At 39.4% G+C, this 22,947-nt stretch overlaps 1 protein-coding gene across 1 annotated transcript in view; it reads right to left on the bottom strand.

The window, feature by feature from the left end:
- The window catches only part of HSF5 (heat shock transcription factor 5), a 52,764-nt gene that overhangs the window by 2,656 nt on the left and 27,161 nt on the right, over positions 1 to 22,947 (bottom strand). The window lies entirely within an intron of this gene.

Genomic DNA, 22,947 nt, shown 5'->3' on the forward strand with positions numbered 1-22,947 from the left:
GCCTTACGAAAAACAATGTTAAATTAAGTAAACACTACCTTTCCAAAGTTGATTGCCTCCATAAAATTTCTACCTATTGACTAATGCAGCTGATTTGCTTATAAAAGTGTCTATCTGAACTGTCTGTAAAAAAAAATAACCTTCAAGGAGGTCAAGAGACAAAAATTGGGTTCATTAAGAATGGGAAGAAGTAAAGAAGTGAGCTCTCAGCTCAGGTACTAGGTTCTATAACAAAAAGAGCTAAGGCTATGCATAGAAACAGAGTTAAACAGCCTCAGTAACCAATGTGACTTCCAGGCTTCCCAGGTGGCTCAGTGGTAAAAAAAAAAAAGCCGCCTGCCAACGCAGCAGCAGCAGGAGACGTGGGTTCCATCCCTGGGTCAGGAAGATCCCTTGAAAAAACGAATAGCAACCCACTCCAGTACTCATGCCTGGAGAATCCCATGGACAGAGGAGCCTGGCGGGCTACAGTCCATGGGGTCACAAAGAGTTGGACAAGACTAAGCAACTGAACAAACGTGGCTTCTAGATTCAATCTAATTAGTTTACAACTTGTAGAATAGCATGGCTTCCCTTGTGGCTCAGCTGGAAAAGAATCCACCTGCAATGAGGGAAACCTGGGTTCCATCCCTGGGTTGGGAAGATCCCCAGGAGAAAGGAAAGACTACCCACTCCAGTATTCTGACCTGGAGAATTCCATGGACTGTAGTCCATGGAGTCGCAAAGAGTTGGACACGACTGAGTGACTTTCACTCACTCACTCTCTCACTCAGAATAACATGACCTGCGAGCCTTTTTAAGGTTGGTTTTTAAGCTTACAATCTTGTCCTAGTAGCATTCTGGAGTTAAACTACACAGAATGAATCCTTAATTTCCTACTAGACATACAGAGACTTCTGTTACAATATTTGTAAAACACAACTTCTGTGGGACTGATCAACAGCCTGAGCAGGAGAGATGAGAGACAGTAATTCTATCACCACCTTTGAGAAAATCTAGACAGCATTTGGAACAGTACTTAATTTTTGCCCTCTTTTGTAAAAGGAAGATCAATTACTAAAGAAAAGTACTAGCTCATCTGGTGAACAGGAGTACAACCTATCCATGAAGAACAAGCAATTTCGAAATTCACTGGCAATCTGGTGGTTAAGAGCTCCACGCTTCCACTGCAGGGGGCATCGGTTCGATCCCTGGTTGGGGAACCAAGATCCTGCATGCTGTGCCTTGCAGCCAAAAAAAAAAATTAGTTAAAAAAAGAAAGTGTAAGTGCAAGTTGCTCGGTTGTGTCCGACTCTTTGTGACCCCATGGACTTTACATTCCATGGAATTCTCCAGGCCAGAATACTGGAGTGGGTAGCCTTTCCTTTCTCCAGGGGATTTTCCCAACCCAGGGATCGAACCCAGGTCTCCTGCATTAAGAACATGCAATTTATCCAGATAAGCATCTTGCAGAAGAACAGACATCAAGTTATCACTTAAAATGGGCTTCTTGTATATCTATGACCATGGCAGCATTATTTACAATAGCCAAAAGGTGAAAGTAATCCAGGAGTCCATCGATGGATGAATGGGAAAACAAGTGTGGTAGATATATACAAAGGGGTATTATTTAGCCTTAAAAAGGAAGGAAATTATGACACATGCTCCATGAATGAGTCTTCAACATGAATGATCTACAACATGAAATAGTCACAAAAGGACAAATATTGTACAATTCTACTCATATGAAGTAGTCAAATTCATAGAAATAAAAGTAGAATGGTGGTTGCCAGGGGCTTCAGGGAAGGATGTAATGGATATGGAGTTTCAGTTTGGGAAGACAAGAAAAGTTCTGGAGATGGATGGTGGTGGTGGTGGTATATAATGTGAATGTACTTAACGCCCCTCAACTGTACACTTAAAACAGTTAAAAAGGTAAATTTTATGTTATATATATTTTACCACAAAAATGGCTTTTTTTTTTTCAAAAATGGCTTCTTTACAGTCTAAGTAACAGGGATAATGACTACAGTTATATCTTAATTTATAGAACATCTTTTTTTCAAGTAACTGAAATGCAGTTATATGGTCATCTAATTAATCCTGAGTAACAGAGAGATGACTGAAAGAACCTCTACACTAGATGATTCCTAAAGCCAATGGTTTCTAAATCTTGCTGCAAACTGGAATCACCCGGGGATCTTTAAAAAAAAAAAAATTGCGATTTAGGGCTTCTACCCCATACATTCTGATTTAATTGGTACAGAGTGCAACCTAGGCATCAGAATTTTAAAAAGCTGATCAAAGGATACAGAATGAGTAATATGTAAGTATGATCATTCTCTAAACACTTCAACTCCACATCAGAATAAGGAGGACAGGGCATGTAGTAATAGAAAATACTAAAACAAGATTTTGGAATATGAACCGACCTAACCGCAGCCCTCTTCTGAAAGCAGAGCAGGAATTCTCGATAATGACAAAGGCTGTTGTTGTTGTTCAGGTGCCAAGTTGTGTTCAACTCTTTGTGACCCCATGGACTGCAGCAGGCCAGGCCTCCCTCTCCCTCACCATCTCCCGGAGTTTGCCCAAGTTCATGTCCACTGAATCGGTGACAAAGGGAAAGACTATAAAACAAGGCTTAAGACTATAAAACAACTACAGACCTCTTATGGGGAGGTAGACTGAAGAACAACAACAAATCCTCTTTTTTTCAGTAGACAACTGTCATTTATTAAAAACTTTATCCTACTGATAGGTTCAAATAATGAACAAGAGCACATCACAGATAGGCATGTTTAAAGTAACAATAGCTCAGTGGATAACCAACAAGGTCCTACTGTGTAGCCCAGGGAACTGTGCTCAATGTTATACGTCAGCCTGGATGGGAGGGGAGTTTGGGGGAGAACAGATACATGTATGGTACAGGTATGGCTGAGTCCCTTCGTTGCCCACCTAAAACGATCACAACATTGTTAATTGGCAATATCCCAAAATAAGTTTTAAAAAAATAAAGTAACAATAGCCGGTATGGCTCTATAACAGCCTCAGAATGAGTTATGTAGTGTGAGCAACAAACCCTCTTAGCCTTAATGACTGGGATTTGTTGTTGTTCAGTTGCTCAGTCATGTCTGACTCTGCAACCCCATGGACTGCATCACGCCAGGCTTCCCTGTCCTTCACCACCTCCCAGAGCTTGCTCAAACTCACGTCCCTTGAGTCAGTGTTGCCATCCAACCATCTCATCCTCTGTCATCCCCTTCTCCTTCCGCCTTCAGTCTTTCCCAGCATCAGGGTCTTTTCTAATGAGTCAGCTCTTTGCATCAGGTGGCAAAAGTAATGGAGCTTCAGCTTCAGCATCAGTCCTACCAATGAATATTCAGGACTGATTTCCTTTAGGATTGACCAGTTTGATCTCCCTGCAGTCCAAGGGATTCTCAAGAGTTTTCTCCAACACCATAGTTCAAAAGTATCAATTCTTCAATGCTCAGCCTTCTTTATGGTCCGACTCTCACATCCATACATGACTACTGGAAAAACCACAGCTTTGACTAGACGGACCTTTGTTGGCAAAGTAAGGTCTCTGCTTCTTAATATGCTGTCTAGGTCTGTCATAGCTTTTCCTTCAAGGAGCAAATATCTTTTAATTTCATGAATGCATCACCATCTGCAGTGATTTTGAAGCTCAAAAAAATAGTGTCTCTCACTGTTTCCATTGTTTCCTCATCCTTTTGCCATGAAGTGATGGGACTGGATGCCATGATCTTCGCTTTCTGAATGTTGAGTTTTAAGCCAGTTTTTCACTCTCCTCTTTCACCTTCACCAAGGGCTCTTTAGCTCTTCTTCGCTTTCTGCCATAAGGGTGGTGTTATCTGCATACCTAAGGTTACTGATATTTCTCCCGGCAATCTTTGATTCCAGCTCTGCTTCATCCAGCCCAGGATTTAGCATGATGTACTCTGCATGTAAGTTAAATAAGCAGGGTGACAATATATAGCCTTGATGTATTCCCTTCCCAGTTTGGAACCAGTCCATTGTTCCATGTCCAGTTCTAACTGTTGCTTCTTGACCTGCATGCAGGTTTTTCAGGAGGCAGGTCAGGTGGTCTGGATTCCCATCTCTTCAAGAATTTTCCACAGTTGGTTGTGATCCACACAGTCGAAAGCTTTAGTGTAGTCAATGAAGCAGATGTTTTTCTGGAACTCTCTTGCTTTTTCATGATCCAGCGGATGTTGGCAATTTGATCTCTGGTTCCTCTGCTTTTTCTAAATCCAGCTTGAACATCTGGAAGTTTTCAGTCACATACTATTGAAGCCTAGCTTGGAGAATTTTGAGCATTACTTTGCTAGCATGTGAAATTAGCGCAATTGTGCGGTAGTCTGAATATTCTTTGGCATTGCCTTTCTTTGGGACTGGAATGAAAACTGACCTTTTCCAGTCCTATGGCCACTGCAGAGTTTTTCAAATTTGCTGGCACACAGTCCCCAATTTGGGGCTGGCCAAGTCTCCAATTTGGCACATAGCTTCTAATAACAAGTATCTAAACCTGATAATTTTATTATTAAGGTGAGCTTCCTTCATTAACAAAGCTGCCAATCAAGGAATGAAGAGCATAGAGACCAATAAAAATGCAAAAAGACAGAAACTAGTCTGATGCTACTAGAGGTTTCTAGGACTTTATTCAAGAATCTTCTATACTCATCAGAGAAGTAAATATTTGAGAATCAAAGCAGCTGAGTTGATCTGAGAGCCAAGAGGCCTCCAGGGACAGGAGTATTGCATCTACTCATTTGGGAATTTTTTTTGACTGCATCTCACAGGATTTTACTTCCCCCATCAGGGATGGTACCCAGGTTCTCAGCAATGAAAGCACAGAGTCCTAACCACTGGACTGCCAGGGAATTCCCTGGAAATGCAAATTCCTACTAACAGCACTCTCTAGGGCTTGGGGGCTATTACCTTAATGAAATCTCATCCAGAATCCTGCAATAGGTATAGAAAAATGAGAAGTCCTTTCTTCAGGAATGGACTGAACTTTGCTCTTAAACGTTCAATTTCCCTTAACTATAAAGTAACCTATCAAAACATAAGACAGTGTAGCTTCTACAACAAGACTAATATCTGGGTGTATTTGGTTTAGGGTAATTTGATTGTTGGAGAAGGAAATGGCACCCTACTCCAGTACTCGTGCCTGGAAAATCCCATGGATGGAGGAGCCTGGAAGGCTGCAATCCATGGGGTCTCGAAGAGTCCGACAGGACTGAGCGACTTCACTTTCATGCACTGGAGAAGGAAATGGCAACCCACTCCAGTGTTCTTGCCTGGAGAATCCCAGGGACGGGGGAGCCCAGTGGGCTGCCATCTATGGGGTCGCACAGAATCATTGTAGAAACTGGACGAGCATTATTGAGTCTAATTTTCAGTACTTGATTTTTTTTTTAATCTGAATGGTATTTTCTTAAGTCAACACGTGTTCAAACAGCCTACACAAGGCATGGCAATGACTGTCGTTAACAGACTCCTTCTAATAAAATGCACATCTACTGAAATCAGTATAATTGGGACACCTCATCAACTTGAAGTCTGTTACTTGAAAAAAAAAAAAAGTCAAAGAAAAAGTGTGAGAAGATAAATTTTCAAAACAGTTCAGTTACAGAAGGGTCTCAGATTCAGTCTCAGTTCAGTCTCAGATTAAGTTCTGAGATACAGGATGCCACAGTTCAGTGGGCTACTAAGCAACATAATGACATCCTAACAGTTAATGTTGGCATCACAGTACTTCAGAATTTGGGGCCAAAGAAGTCTTCAGAGATGATTTTAATAAACTCTCTTATTTTTATCATAAATAATGTGAAAGCTGGAATTTCACTGAGGGAAGATACTCTTAATGATACTTACAATTGAAATTCAAGTGATACTTTAGAAATTTTACTTTTAGTTCCTATCAATAATACTTTAAACTTGGAATTTAATATCTACTGAAATAAAAAATACTTAGTCATCTATGAGAACTAAACTGAATACTATAGTTCATTTTGAGTGTTCCCCACAAGTATCTACTGACTTTTTTTTTTTGGAGGATGCTGAAACCCAGGAACAAACCAAGGACCCCTCTTGATTCTTAAGGGCTTCTCTGGCCATCAGTGATCAGGGCTGTGAAAAAATTAGAAGCTAAGAATTAGGACTTTCTAATGCAGGGTGCAAAAGACTGAATGTTTGTATCTCCTCAAAATTCTTGTATTGATATTAAAACCTAACCCCCAATAGGATGGTGTTAGAAAACAGGACTTTGGGGAGGTGATTAAGTTCTGATGGTAGAGCTCTTATGAATGATATTAGAGTCCTTTATAAAAGAGACCCAGAGAGCTCCTCTGCCCCTTCTGCCACGTCAGGACACAGCAAGAAGGCAGGCTATGAGCCAGGAAGCAGACTCTCAGCAGACACTGAATCTGTTGGCACCTTGATCTTGGACTTCCCAGCCTCTGAGGCTATGAGGAAACACACACACACACACACACACACACACACAGACTGTTATTTATAAGCCACCTGGTGTGTGTGTGCTCAGGTGTGTCCAACTCTTTGCGACCCCATGGCCTGTAGCCTGCCAGGTTCTTCCATTCATGGGACTTCCCTGGCAAGAATTCTGGACTCGGTTGCCTTTTCCTACTCCAGGGGGATCTTCCCAATCCAGGGATTGAACTTGCATCTCCTGCATCAACAGGTAGACTCTTTTCCACTGAGCCACCTGGGAATCCCTTATAAGCCATCTAGTCTATGGTATTTTTATTATAGCAGCAGAATGAAGTAAGACACAGAGTAGGCTACATGCTTAGCTTGCAGGCCATATAAAAACAAGTAGTGAGCTAGATTTGGTCCACTGGCTAGTTTACTGACTACTGCCCTAACAGCACACACTAGGGCTTTAATCCAGAGAAATTTAACCAAAACAGGAGAATATTTCATCAAATGGAGTATTATTATTCAGTTGTCAAAAATATCTTTTTCTCCAAAGAAGATCTACAAATGGCCAACAAGCACATGAAAAGATGCTTAACATCATCAATCATGAGGGAAATGGAATTAAAACTACAATAGATAGATAAATCTACTTAGGATGACTATAGTGATGATAAAAAGTGAAAAATAACAAGTGTTAGGGAAGATGTGGAGAAATGAGGACTCTGGTACATTGCTGGTGGGGATGTAAAATGGTTCAGCCATTATTAAAAATAGTTTGGCAATTCCTCAATAGTTAAACATAGAAATACCATCAATTCAGTTCAGTTCAGTCGCTCAGCTGTGTCCGACTCTTTGTGCCCCCATGGACTGCAACAAACCAGGCTTCCCTGTCTATCACCAACTCCCAGAGTTTACTCAAACTCATGTCCATTGAGTTGGAGATGTCATCCAACCATCTCATCCTTCTGTGTCCCCTTCTCCTCTTGCCTTCAATCTTTCCCAGCATCAGGGTCTTTTCCAATGAGCCAGTTCTTCGCATCAGGTGGCCAAAATACTAGAGTTTCAGTTTCAGCATCAGTCCTTCCAATGTATATTCAGGATTGATTTCCTGTAGGATTGACTGGTTTGATCTCCTTGCAGTCCAAGGGACTCTCAAGAGTCTTCTCCAACACCACAGTTCAAAAGCATCAATTTTTTGGCACTCAGCTTTCTTTATGGTCCAATTCTCACATCCATACACGACTACTGGAAAAACCATAGCTTTGACTAGATGGACTTTTGTTGGCAAAGTAAGGTCTCTGCTTTTTAATATGCTGTCTAGGTTGGTCATAGCTTTTCTTCCAAGGAGCAAGCGTCTTTTAATTTCATGGCTGCAATCACCATCTGCAGTGATTTTGGAGCCCAAGAAAATAAAGTCTGTCACTGTTTCCATTGTTTCCCCATCTATTTGCCAAGAAGTGACAGAACCAGATGCCACGATCTTCATTTTTTGAATGTTGAGTTTTAAGCCAGCTTTTTTATTCTCTTCTTTCACTTCATCAAGAGGCTCTTTGATTCTTCTTCGCTTTCTGCCATAAGGGTTAGGTTACTGATATTTCTCCCGGCAATCTTGATTCCATATGATCACAGAAATACCATATGACCCAGCAATTTCACTCCTAGGTATACTCCCAAAAGGATTGAAAGAAGATATTTAAATATATGCACAATGTTTATAGCAGCACTATTCACAATAAGCAAAAAGTAGAAAAAGCCCAAATGCCCATCGGGAGACGAATGGATAAAAAACTGTCATATATATACATATAATGTATTAATAATATTGTTTAGCCATAAGAAGGAATGAAGATCTGATACACATTACCTTGTGGATGAACCTTGAAAACATCATGCTAAGTAAAATAAACTATTAGGTTGGTGAAAAAATAATTGTCGTTTTGCACTGCTGAACTGTGCCTTTTGATATTGGGATACATTCCTAAATAAATGTGGTTATATTACACATCATTTAAATGCACATTTCTCACTTTATGTTTTTTTGCTTATGACATTACTTGCTGTTTATTTTATACTCATTTCAGATTAGAGAAATGATGTTAGACAAAAAGCAAATTTGAGCATTTTTTGTTTGAATCCAAAATGGGTAGTAAAGCAGCAGAGACAACTTGCAATCTCAACAGTGCATTTGGCTCAGAAACTGCTAACATACAGTGCAGTGGTGGTTCAAGAAGTTCTGCAGAGGAGATGAGTGCCTCGAAGCTGAGGAGCATAGTGGACAGGCCATCGGAAGTTGACAACGACCAACTGAGAGCCTTCATCAAAGCGGATGCTCTTACAACTATATGAGAAGTTGCCAAAGAAATGGATGTCAACCATTCTACAGTCATCTGGCATTTGAAGCAAATTGGAAAGTTGAAAAAGTTCACTAAGTAGGTGCCTCATAAGCTAACCAAAAATAAAAAATACTGTCATTTTGAAGTGCCGTCTTCTCTTATTCTACCCAACAACAGTGAACCATTTTTCAATTGAATTATGACGTGTGATGCAAAGTGGATTTTATACAACAACCAGCAATGATCAGGTCAATGTCTGGACCAAGAAGCTCCAAAGCACTTCCCAAAGCCAAGCTTGCACCAAAAAAAAGGGTCAGAGTCACTGTTTGGTGGTCTGCTGCTGGTCTGCTCCATACAGCTTCCTGAATCCCAGTGAAATCATTACATCTGAGAAGTATGCTCAGCAAATCGATGAGACGCACTGAAAACTGCAACACCTGCAGCTGGCACTGGTCAACAGAAAGGGCCCAATTCTTCTCCACAACAATGCCCAACCACATGTTGCACAACCAACACTTCCCCAGTTAAATTAATGGGGCTACAAAGTTTTGCCTCAACCACCATATTCACCTGACCTCTTGCCAGCCAACTACCACTTCAACCATCTCAACAACATTTGCAGGTATAACGCTTCTACAATCAGCAGGAGGTAGAAAATATTTTCCAAGAGTTCGTCAAATCCTGAAGCATGGATTTTTACACTCCAGGAATAAACAGTTTTATTCTTCATTGGCCAAAATATGTTGATTATAATGGCTCCTGTTTTGATTAACAAAGATGTGTCTGAGCCTAGTTATAATGATTTAAAATTCATAGTCCAAAACCGCAATAACTTTTGTCCCAACCTAACAGACACAAAAGGTCATATATCCTATGATTTCGTTTATACAAAATATCCAGAATAGGTAAATCCATAGAGACAGAACACAGACTGGTGGTTGCCAAGGGCTTTGGAGAGGAGGGAACAGAGGGCGGCTGCTTAAGGAACGGGGTTTTCTTTTGGAGTGATGCCAAGTCTTGGATCCAGACAGACAGTGCACCGACACTGTGAATGTCCTAAATGACAGAACCTTTCACTTTAAAGTGGTTACTTTATGTTATGTGAATTTCCCCTAAAAATGTATACTTTCCTATCAGTTTGAAATGATGGGACAGAAAGGAGAGGAAAGCAGGAAATGGCTATAAAAACTAACTTATAACCACACATATCTCAGTTTTCACTGTCAGAGCACAATAACGAGATGCAGAACGTTTACCTTTAGTAAGACACGTGCAGTTCTTAGTTCCAGCAGAATAGAACTGCAGAGGACACTACTTCCGTATCCCTAGAGTCCCTAGCACTGGACTGACCCTAGGGAAGTTATTAAAAAGCACTCATTAAAAGCAACCTATGGGGTGACTGACTCCTCAGATGTTCAAAACTTATCTTTTGGTGGCTAATTAAAGACTGTTCATAGAGACAGAAAGTAAGATAGGTCTTCCAGGTGCTGGCAGGTGAGAAGAAAAACAAGAATTGTTTAATAATCAGAGTTTCGGTTTTACAAAATGAAAAGAGTTCTGGACATGGATGGTGGAGATGATACAGAACAGTATGAATGGACTGTAGGCCACTGAACTATACACTTAAAAAATAGTTAAGATGCTGAACTTTGTTTTGTGTATTTTACCACGATTTTTTTAAAGATCATTTTTTCCCAGGATCTTTTAAGCATATGAGTAAGATCAAATGGTGCATAAACGCTGAGTGCCACAGGCAATCCTGCAGGGGCTGGAGATGAACACAACAGAATTCTTGTCCTCATGGAGCTTACCTTCAGAGGGAGAGAAAAATAATATAAAATGTCACGTAGTGATGAGCACTATAGAAGACAAACGAAGATAAATAAAGAATAGGGACTGAGGGAGGGCAGGCCACGGGGAATAGGGTACCTATTACAGACAGGATAGTCAAGAAGGTTCCCACGATGAGCTGGCATTTGAGTAGAGAACTGAATGTAATGAGAAAGCCATGTGACTACCTGGGTAAAGAAAAATTTCGGGGAGGGATAAGACCAAATAGGAAGGCAGGACCATGCTTGGTGTATTCAGAGAATAGTGAAGAGGCTGCTGTGGCTGGAACAGATGAGGGAGATAGAAGGTGGTAGGAGATAAAGTCAGAGCAGTTGCCAAAATCATAGTATGAATTTTTACATTTTCCTCTAAATGTGAAAGAAAACCACTGGAAAAACTGAAGCAGGGAAATAATTTTAAGAGGATCACTCTGATTGCTGTGTGGAGAAAACAAAAACAAAAACAAAAACTGTACGAGCACACAGTGGAAGAAGAAAGATTAGGCAAGAGATGCAGCGGCTTGGACCATGGTGACAGCATGTAAAGGTGGTAAGTGGTCAGATTCTGGATCTGCACTGAGATAGAGCTGATAGAATTTGCTGATGCATGGGATGTGAACAAAGAGAGTCAAGGAAGACTTCAAGACTTTTGGTTGACTAGAGGTAGCTAGAAGTACTATTTCCTGAAATAAGTAAAACTGGGGAAAGGAGTTACAATGTATTTGGGACACTACTGGACATACAAATGAAGAGGTAGCATGGGAAAAAAAGGTATGCACATTTGGAGTTCAGAGAAGATTGAGACTTAAGATATAAATTTAGGAGTCAGCACTATGAAGACGATAAAAGCAATGAGACTTGTTGATATAACCTAGGAACTGACTAGAGAGAGAAGAAAAGAGGTCCAAGAATTGAGCTCTGGGATTCATCAATATGTAGAAGTGAGGGCAGACAAAGAAGATTTAGTAAAATAAACTACAGAGTGGCCAGTGAAGCTGAAGAAAATCCAGGAAAGGGTGATATTCCAGAAACCAACTGAAGGCTGAGGTTGTCGGTTCAATGCTGCCGAGGTGCAGGGGACTGAGAACAGACCACTGGATTTGGCACCATGGCAGTAATAGAAAACTTTGATAAGAGCAGTTTCAGCTGAGTAGCAGGAATGAAAACCCGATTAGAAAATCTGGTTGAGATAAGGATATGCTTTCAAGGAGCTTTTCTCTAGGGGGTAGAGGAAAAAATGTAGTAGCTAGATGAAAATATGAATGAAGGGAAAGTGAGAGGAATTACTTTTAACACAGAACCTGTGTGATGGCATGGTGTATGCTAATGGGAATTATCTAATATAAAAGGTAAAATGTGATTATTGAGGAGTAAGGGGAGGATAACTGTTCAGGGCTAAGTCTGTGAGACACAGAAGGGGATTTTGTACACAAATGGAAGGATTGGCCTTTTCCCATTATAAAAGGAAGAAAGGCAAAGTGTAGAGTTACACAGTGGTAGACTGACAGATTTGTTGGTGGAGAGATATGAAAGTTCTCTTCTAGCTGCTTCTATTTTCTCAGTAAAACAAGAAACAAGGTCAAAGCTGAGAATGAAAAGAGAGGAGTTGTGTTGGAAGTTGGAGCAGAGATATATGATACAGTGGCTTTGGAAAATGGGGAGTGTACTGACTAGGGAAATATTACAGGGCTGCCAAGAACACTAAGAGCTCTCATGAATTTAAAATGAGACCATTCATTTTGAAAAATATTTGACAGTAATAAACATCAAAGTAATAACTATTATGAAAATAACAATTTTGCTAAAATTCTATTGCTACCATGTATTTTCTATATATCAGGCACCATACTAAGCCAGTTATATGTTTTATATAAACATATGTCTTCTTATTATCCTCATTTTACAGATGAAACTGAGGCTCAGTAAACAGTCCGGATTTTAATTTAGTTTTTTCTAATACCAGAAGCTTTCTTCCTGTTGACTGTATTGTACAGCCTCTAACAATATGTAAATCTTACACTGAATGTGGTTAAAATCTTTTAATGCCATAGGACCTTATATGTACCAATGTTCTTATAGCCCAACTGTTTGTTAGACTAAGTTCTATCAAGGAAGAATAATTTGCAACTATTTCTCCCTATATTTGCATTACGAAAGCTAATTCCTGGGAACTTCCCTGGTGGTCCAGTGGCTGAGACTCCATGTTACCAACGCAGGGGGCCTGGGTTTTATCCCTGGTCAGGGAACTAGGTCCCATGTGCTGCAACTAAAGATCCCACGTGACACAATGAAGACTGAGGGTCCTGTAGGTAGCAACTAAGACCCAACAGCCAATAAATACATTTTTAAAAATAAATATTTTTTCTAAAAGCCAACGTTTTATCATGGATGTTCTAGTTGAAGCATGTCATTTGCTCCCTGCCCCTAATAACATGAAAGTGTCATTAGATGTCATAATAATATCAACATTTCACAACTCCTCTGTTTCACGGCAGGAAGCCAAGGTCAATTAACACTCACCTATCAACACCACTGACCAAAGAATTAGGCTTTACTGAGGAATGGAGGCAGGGTTGGGGTGGGGTGGGGGGTGGGGTGAGGGGGGTGAGGACATAAGAGTTAAAACAAATAATATGCTAACTACCTTATCAGTTACAACCATATTATGGAGGGAAAGAGAGGAAATTATTACTTTAACAGCAGGTACCAGAGTCCCTCCTGGGGAGGTAACTGTCTGTTGAAGAATATATCTTGACAATATATCCTGTTTTCGCTGGGCAAGATGAGGTCTCGAGGCCTCATTAGGAAACGGACACCTAACCTTCTCTGCCTATGACACAGAATTAAGGGCCTACTCATCTCACACACTAGTAAAGTAATGCTCAAAATTATCCAAGCAAGGCTTCACCAATACGTGAACCATGAACTTTCAGATGTTCAAGCTGGTTTTAGAAAAGGCAGAGGAACCAGAGATCAAATTGCCAACATCCGCTGGATCATCGAAAAAGCAAGAGAGGTCCAGAAAAACATCTATTTCTGCTTTATTGACTATGCCAAAGCCTTTGACTGTGTGGATCACAATAAACTGCGGAAAATTCTTCAAGATATGGGAATACCAGACCACCTGTCAGGAAGCAACAGTTAGAACTGGACATGGAACAACAGACTGGTTCCAAATAGGAAAAGGAGTACGTCAAGGCTGTATATTGTCACCCTGCTTATTTAACTTATATGCAGCGTACATCATGAGAAACGCTGGGCTGGAAGAAGCACAAGCTGGAATCAAGATTGCCGGGAGAAATATCAATAACTTCAGATATGCAGATGACACCACCCTTATGGCAGAAAGTGAAGAGGAACTCAAAAGCCTCTTGATGAAAGTTAAAGAGGAGAGTGAAAAAGTTGGCTTAAAGCTCAACATTCAGAAAACTAAGATCATGGCATCTGGTCTCATCACTTCATGGGAAATAGATGGGGAAACAGTGGAAACAATGTCAGACTTTATTTTTGGGGGCTCCAAAATCACTGCAGATGGTGATTGCAGCCATGAAATTAAAAGACGCTTACTCCTTGGAAGGAAAGTTATGACCAACCTAGATAGCATATTCAAAAGCAGAGACATTACTTTGCCAACAAAGGTCCGTCTAGTCAAGGCTATGGTTTTTCCTGTGGTCATGTACGGATGTGAGAGTTGGACTGTAAAGAAAGCTGAGCACCGAAGAATTGATGCTTCTGAACTGTGGTGTTGGAGAAGACTCTTGAGAGTCCCTTGGACTGCAAGGAGATCCAGCCAGTCCATTCAAAAGGAGATCAGTCCTGGGTGTTCTTTGGAAGGACTGATGCTGAAGCTGAAACTCAAATACTTTGGCCACCTCATGTGAAGAGTTGACTCATTGGAAAAGACTCTGATGCTGGGAGGGATTGGGAGCAGGAGGAGAAGGGACGACAGAGGATGAGATGTCTGGATGGCATCACCAACTCAATGGACATGAATTTGAGCGAACTCTGGGAGTTGGTGATGGATAGGGAGGCCTGGCATGCTGCAATTCATGCGGTCGCAAAGAGTTGGACACAACTGAGCGACTGAACTGAACTGATAGAACAGAAAAAAAAAAAAAAGGATATCAGAGAAGAGAAGCTATGGTCCCAGTACAAGGAAAGAGGATAATATGGCAGGAGTCCACATCGACTAGTAACAAGCAAAGATGAAAGACTGGTAAAGTAACTGAAGGTCTTTTAAAAAGAATAGTTAACGTTCCATTTTAAATTATTTGCAATATTTTAAATGCAAACCCTTTCTACTCCATCAAATCAGAACAGTGTGCAACACATATGAATACCTTACGTAACTGCTGGGGGTTGCGGGCAGAGCAGTGGTGGGCGGGGTGGCGGGTGGAGGGGGCAATCAAAGCTAGGGGGCTGACTCCACACGTGGTCCGGCAAGGAGCAAGCGGTGAGAAACTGATGAACTGAGAATTAAACAAAAGCAGAAACTCAAAACTAAAAGCCATTGTAAGCCCTGGAAGTTCTCAGAAAGCCTGAAAAAGAATTTTTGGTGTGGGATAAGGTTAGCTTGAGTCAATCATATCTAAATCTCAAAAGTCACATTAATATTTGGCATATAAAAATTTTTTTCAAAACACTTTTTAAATTGATCTCTTCTATCATTTTGAAGCTTTTTAAATTCATACTATAAAGTATAAAGAAACTCTTTACAGTATTTAAACTATATTAAATTTTTTTCAATTTTAAAAAACTTGAAAAATACAAAAAGATAGATTTTCCCATAATCCCACCATTATGTATACTCATACACAAATTAAAAAGTAAAAAAAACCTTTCTACACCTCCAATTTTACTTCCTCAGAGGTAACCACTGTTACATGTATCAGTTTTATTCATTTCAGACTTTTTAGTATAATTTTACAGTATGTATTTTTCTTTTTCCCTTTCTAGAAAGCAAGTTGTACTAGACACGTTGTACTGTAACTTGCTTCATTCACTTAACATACTGTGAACACTATCTTTCCAAGTAAAAACATATCAACCTACTTTATTTTGTTAAATGATTACATAGTATTTCATTACATGAATTTATCACAGTTTGTCTAGTTCTCCATTGTCAGGCATTTATGCTTTTTTCCAAATGTTTGTTACTATAAATAACACACTATACTGAACTTTATAAGAAAGATTCCTAGGAGTAGAGTTTCTAAGTCAAAGCATATGAGGACTTTAGTTATTTACAGACCATGCCAAACTGCCCTCCAAAAGGCTCTACAAATTTACATTCCAATTATCAAACAGTGTATCCTACATCTTTGTCAAACCTGGATATTATCAATAGTTCAAGTTTTGTCAATCAGATTGAAAAATAAATGTTTTTGGTTGATTTAGTACTTGCATTTCTCTCATTACTGATTTTGCTGAATTGGTTCAACATCCTTCTATACACTTACTGGTCAATTGTATCTCTTCAACTGAATTACACATTACTATAACTTTATTTCTTTTTATTGGATTGCATTCTTCTAGTTGTAGAAGCTTTTATGTATTATGAATACAATGTTCTATATTTCGTGTTGTAAATATTTTCTCAAAGTCCATAAAACAGAGACTTCTGGTTGTCTCCTAATATTTATTCTTCTTTTAAAAAGGCAAATAACCCCCAGCTAAAGATCATATTTCCAAGCTCCCTTGCAGCCTGTTCAACCAGGTGACCAAGTTCTAGTCAAACTGATGTGGTGTAGCCATGATTATGCTCATAAAAGAAAGGGATGTTTATAGCAATCTGCTGGCTGATGAGGGCAAAGTGATGAGCCGTCTTTAACCGTGTAACACTTGAGGGCCAGCAGGGAAGTCAAGCTGCCACAGCACCTCTGGACAGCTTACTCTCAGACTGTAACATGAGCAAGAAAATCAACTTCTAAATTGTTTAAGACACTGGTATTTTGCTTTTTACAGTAGCCTAATTCATACGTGGACTAATATGGAATTTGGAATCTACAGTGAGGTGCTGCTTGTAATTCAAATAAAAATATGTGATTCTAGCTCAGCAGTCAGACGGCAGGTGGTTGAGACACAGTGGGCTAGAATGTTGGTGATCTCTGTAATCCACATCAAAACACTTGGTAAAATCATTGCCTGTGACACCCTGGAAAGCAGACCACATGCCAATGGGTATGTAACCAGAAGGGGAAAGGCTGAAAACATTCACAATGTGTTGGCTGTTTCCTGACACGTTCAGCAAAGCCCAAAAAGATAAACTCTAGCTAGAGGTAGCTGGCATGCAAGTAGAGACGCAAGAAAATATTCCTCTGCCTGTGGTTGGTCACCAACTGACTAGCGTTCAGTAATGTGAGGTTTGCTGTAATATCCCAACTTGAAACAGTAGTAAGAGGTACCTCTAAGCTTTTCTCAAGTACTTCTGACTATGACGAAAATCAGATTAAGAGTCTTATCTTAAAAAAAAAGTGTTATCTTTCCAATCAAACCCATCTTTTCAGATATCTCAATATAAAGTGCCATTAGGTTGAGGGAAGAGGATGGGCAAAGTGCAAACAGTAAATCAAATACCAGACTTTTCAGGCTTAAAAACTACCGAGATGAGAAGTCTAACACACACTTGGAACGACCAAAGAGAAACAAAAGTCTTCCAAGTTCTTTCGAAAGAATTAAAATGCCAGAGGTATAAAAAGCCTGGCCTGTTAAAATGTGTGATTGTTCAGCCTCTGAAGTAATCCTCAGACCCTTTAGGTCCACTCTAGCAGAAGCAGGCAACAAAAACTGGATTGCTTCAAAGACATGCATATTCCCCAGCACCACTGCAACATAATGATTTGTGTGTATCAATAATGTGTTCCTTTTGATTGCTGAAAAGTACTCGATAGCGTGGATATACTATAATCTATCTGTTCACTTTTTAATGGACATCTGCAGTAGTTTCTAGGGCTCTCTGTGTATGTGCGCTTAGTTGCTCAGTCCTGTCTGACTCTGCAACTCTATGGACTGTAGTCCGCCAGGCTCCTCTGTCCATGGAATTCTCCAGGCAAGAATAGTGCAGTGGGTTGCCATTCCCTTCTCCAGGGGATCCCTGGGTTGTAATATTTGACTGCACCTGGTCTTAGTTGCTGCAAAATGGATCTTCAGTTTTCACTGCGGCATGCTGGATCTTTAGGTGTGGCATTCAAACTCTTAGTTGTGGTATATGAGATCTAGTTCCTTGACCAGGGATCAAACCTGGGCCCCCCGCAGTAGGAGCTTGGAGTCTTAGTCATTAGACACCAAGGAAGTCTCTCTCATTGTAGTTTTAATCTGACTTCCCTGATGATTAAACATCTATTCATGTGCTTACTGGTCATCTGTATATCTTCTTTTGAAAAATGTCTCCTCCTGTTGTTGCCTCACCTTAAGAGTTCTTTTCACATTCGAGATACTATCTTTGTTTTGATATATGTGTTGTCAATATTTTCTGCTAGTTTTTGGCCTGCCTTTTCATTTTCTGAAAGATATCTTTCAAAGAGCAAAAGTTTTAAATTTTGATGAAATCCAATTTACCAATTTTTTCTTTATTGATCATATATTTTGTGTCCTAAGAAATTTTTGCCCAAAGGAGCAAAGTTTGTCTTTCTTTTTTCCCAAGATGTTTTATAGCTGTAGGTTTTAAATTTAGGTCTGTAAAGCATGTTTCTTTTTTTATTCTTTTTTTAAGTTAGTTAATTTTTGTGTGAGGTGTGAGGTATGCGTCAATGTTAATTTTGTTGGAAACACTTTCCTTTCCCCATTGCACTGCCTTAGCACCTTTGTTGAAACTCAATTGACCACATAGGTGTGGATCTATTTCTGGACTTCCTATTTTGTTTCATTCATCTGATTGCCTCCCTTTTCACCAATACCAAACTATTTTGATTATTATTGCTTTATGGCAAGTCCTCAGTTCAGTTCAGTTCAATCACTCAGTTGTGTCTGACTCTTTGCAACCCCATGGACTGCAACACACCAGGTTTCCCCGTCCATCACCAACTCCCAGAGCTTGCTCAAACTCATGTCTATTGAGTCAGAGATGTCATCCAACCGTCTCATCCTCTATTGTCCCCTTGTCCTCCTGCCTTCAATTCTTCCCAGCATCAGGGTCTTTTCTAATGAGTCAGTTCTTCACATCAGGTGGCCAAAGTATTGGAGTTTCAGCTTCAACATCAATCCTTCCAATGAATACCCAGGACTGATCTCCTTTAGGATGGACTGGTTGGACCTCCTTGCAGTCCAAGGGTCTCTCAAGAGTCTTCTCCAACACCACAGTTCAAAAGCATCAATTCTTTGGCACTCAGCTTTATAGTCCAACTCTCACATCCATACATGACTACTGGAAAAACCATAGCTTTGACTAGATGGACCTTTTCGGCAAAGTAATGTCTCTGCTTTTTAACATGCTGTCTAGGTTGGCCATAGCTTTTCTTCCAAGGAGTAAGCGTCTGTTAATTTCATGGTTGCAGTCAAAACCTGCAGTGATTTTGAAGCGCAAAAGAATAAAGTCTCTCGCTGTTTCCCCATCTACTTGCCATGAAATGATGGGACCAGATGCCATGATCTTAGTTTTCTGAGTTAAGTTTTAAGTCCATGTTTTCACTCTCCTCTTTCACTTTCATCAAGAGGCTCTTTAGTTCTTCTTCTCTTTCTGCCATAAATGTGCTGTCATTTGTGCGTATCTGAGGTTATTGTTATTTCTTCCGGCAATCTTGATTCCAGCTTGTGCTTTCATCCAGCCAGGCATCTCGAATGATGTACTCTGCATATAAGTTAAATAATCAGGGTGACAATATACAGCCTAGATGTACTATCTGGAACCTGTCTGTTGTTCTGTGTCCGGTTCTAACTGTTGCTTCTTGACCTGCATACAGATTTCTCATGAGGCAGGTAAGGTGGGCTGGTAGTCCCATCTCTTTTAAGAATTTTCCACAGTTTGATGTGATCCACACAGTCAAAGGCTTTGGCGTAGTCAATAAAGCAGAAGTAGATGTTTTTCTGGAACTCTCTTGCTTTTTTGATCATCCTAATGATTCAGGATGGTAAGTCTGGTAAAGCCTCCTCCAACTTTTTATTTTTAAAACTTGCTTTGGTTAATCTGTGTCCTTAGAATTTTCTTTTAAATTTTAGAATCAGCCTGTCATTAAAGAAAAAATGTCTACTAGAATTCTGATTAGGATTGCATTGAGTTTACAGATCAATTTGGGGAGAACTGTCACTTTAACAATACTGGCTGTTCTTAAATTCATGAACATGGCACATCTATTTCTTTAATTAATTTTTATTAATTCCTTTCAGCAAAATTTGTAGCTTTCAGTGTCAAGGTCTTAAACATCTTTTGTTCAGTATATACCTAGGTATCTTTTGATTTTGGTCCTATTGTAACTGTTTGATTTTTTTAAATTTCATTTTCCAGTTGTGTGCTAATTTATAAAGAAGGAATTGTGTCTGCATATTAACTATATGGCCTGCTAAGCAAGACATAACCTTGCTAATTCATTTATTTGTTCTAGTAGTTTTGCTACATTCCTCAGATTTTTAACATAAGTAACCATATCATCTGCAAATACGGTTTCACTTCTCCCTTTCCCATCTATACATCTTTTACTTCTTTTTATTGCCTATTGCAATGGCTAGGTCCACGGGTACAATATTGAATACAAGTCATAAAAGTGGGCATCCTTGCCTTGTCCCCAGTCTCAGGGGTAAACAGCTTAGTCTTTCACTATTGATCATGATCCTTTCTATACAGATTTTATAGATGTTTCTCTATCAGTTTGAAAAAGTTTCCACTATCCCTATGTTGTTGAGAGATTTTTATTACTAAAGTGTGCTGAAGTCTGTCAAGTGTGTTCCTTGCATCTACTGAAACTGTCATAGTTTTTCTCCTTTATTCTGTTAATATGATGAATAACATCATTTAACATTTGAAATACAATCAAGTCTTGCATTCTTGAGACAAATTCTATTTGGTTTGTCCATCATTATTTTTACACATTGTTGGAGTCAATTTACTAATAATATTTTGTTAATTATTTTTGCACATATATTCATGCAGATTATTAGTCTGTAATTTCCTTTCTTCTTGTGAGGAAAATATTTGATAACCAACTTCTTTAAAAGAAAGATGTAGGGCTATTCATCGGGTCTTCTTGTGTGAATTCTGTCAAGTTGTATTTTTTAAGAAACGTGTCTATTCCATTTATGTAGCTGTGTTCATTGACATAAGGCTGTCCGTGGTATTCTCTTATTATCATTTTACCATTCATAGATTCTGAGGTATTAGTCTCTTTTTCATTCTTAATAGTTATGATTTGTGTTCTGTTTGTAATCTCAGGGGATCAGTCTAGCTAAGAGTTTGTCAAAATTTTCGATCTTTTCAAAGAGCTAGTTTTACATTTGTTAGTCTTCTCAATTGTCTGTCTTCTATATCACTGACTTCTACTTTTAATTTATTTATTTTTGGCTGTGTTGTGTGGCTTGTGGGATCTTAGTTCTAGGGATCCTGGACTAGGGATAGAACCCACACCCTTGGAGTGTCCTTTGGAAAGTCCAAAGTTCTGAGTACTAACCCCTGGACCACCAGGGAATTCCCTCTGCTTTTATTTTTAACATTTACTTTGGGTTTATTTTCCTCTTCTTTTTCTAGTTTCATATGGTAAAACCTCAGGTCATTGATTTTAGGTCTTACTTATTTTCTATTAGCCTTTAAAGCTGTATGTTTCATTCTAACACTGCTTTAGCTGCATCCCACAAACTCGGATATTGTATTTTGATTGTCACTCAATTAAAAATATTTTCTAATTTTTCTTGTGATTTTGTCTTTGACTCACAAATTATTTAGAAATATGCTACTTTATTTCCAGATATTTGATCTTTTCCTAATTTGTTATTAATTTCTAATTTAATCTGTTATATTCAGAAAATACACTTTGTATGACTTCAATTCTTTTCAATGTATTGAGACTTGTCTTATGGCCCAGTGAATGACCTATCTGGTAAATGTACCGTATGCACTTGAGAACAATGTATATACTCTGCAAGCACTGGACGCTCAGTGTCCAAACATGCCAATTAGATCAAGGTGGTTACCTTGTTCATATCTTCTTTGTCTTTAACTGATATTTTGTCTCGTTATTCTATCAACTGCTCATATAAAAGTATTAAAATATCCTAGTACATTGAAGAATTGTCTGTTTCTCTCTTTAAATTTTGTTATTTTGTTTCATGTATTTTGAAGCTCCATTATTACACAAAACACATTTATAATTGGTGTGTTGCTGTTTTTCAGTCACTTAGTCAAATCCGACTCTTTGTGACCCCATGGACTGCAGCACACCAGGCTTCTCTGTCCTTCACTATCTCCCAGAGTCTGTTCAAACCCATGTCCATTGAGTCGATGATGCCATCCAACCATCTCATCCTCTGTCATCCCCTTGTCCTCATGCCCTCAATCTCTCCCAGCAGCAGGGTCTTTTCCACTGAGTTGGCTCTTTGCATCAAAGTGTAGGAGTAAGGAGCATCAGTCCTTCCAGGGAATATTCAGGGTTCATTTCCTTTAGGATCAACTGGTTTGATCTCCTTGCAGTCCAAGGGACTCTCAAGAGTCTTCTCCGGCACCACAGTTCGAAAATATCAATTCTTCGACAATCAGCCTTCTTTATAGTCCAACGCTCACATCTGTATATGACTACTGGAAAAACTATAGTTCTGACAATATGGACATTTGCCGGCAAAGTGATGCCTCTGCTTTTTAATATACTATCTAGTTTGTCACAGCTTTTCTTCCAAGGAGCAAGCGTCTTTTAATTTCATGGCTGCAGTCACTGTCCATAGTGATTTTGGAGCCCAAGAAAAGTCTGTCACTGTTTCCATTTTTTCCCCATCTATTTGACATGAAGTGATGGGACCAGATGCCATGATCTTAGTTTTTTGAATGTTGAGATTTAAGCCAGCTTTTTCACTCTCCTCTTTCACCTTCATCAAGAGGCTCTTTATTTCCTCTTCACTTTCTGCTATTAGGAATCATCTGCATATCTAAGGTTACTGATATTTCTCCCAGCAATCGTAATTATAGCTTGGGATGCATCCACGGTGGCATTTCACATGATGCACTCTGCATGTAAGTTAAAAACGCAGGGTGACAATATACAGCCTTGATTTACTCCTTTTCCAATTTGGAACCAATCCATTGTTCCAAGTCCAGTTCTAACTACTGCTTCTTGACCTGCATACAGGTTTCTCAGGAGGCAGGTAAGGTGGTCTGATATTCCCATCTCTTTAAGTATTTTCCACAGTTGGTTGTGATCCACACAGTTGAA

The sequence above is a fragment of the Bos javanicus genome, chromosome 19 (genome assembly GCF_032452875.1).
Source record: "Bos javanicus breed banteng chromosome 19, ARS-OSU_banteng_1.0, whole genome shotgun sequence".
NCBI lineage: Eukaryota > Metazoa > Chordata > Mammalia > Artiodactyla > Bovidae > Bos > Bos javanicus.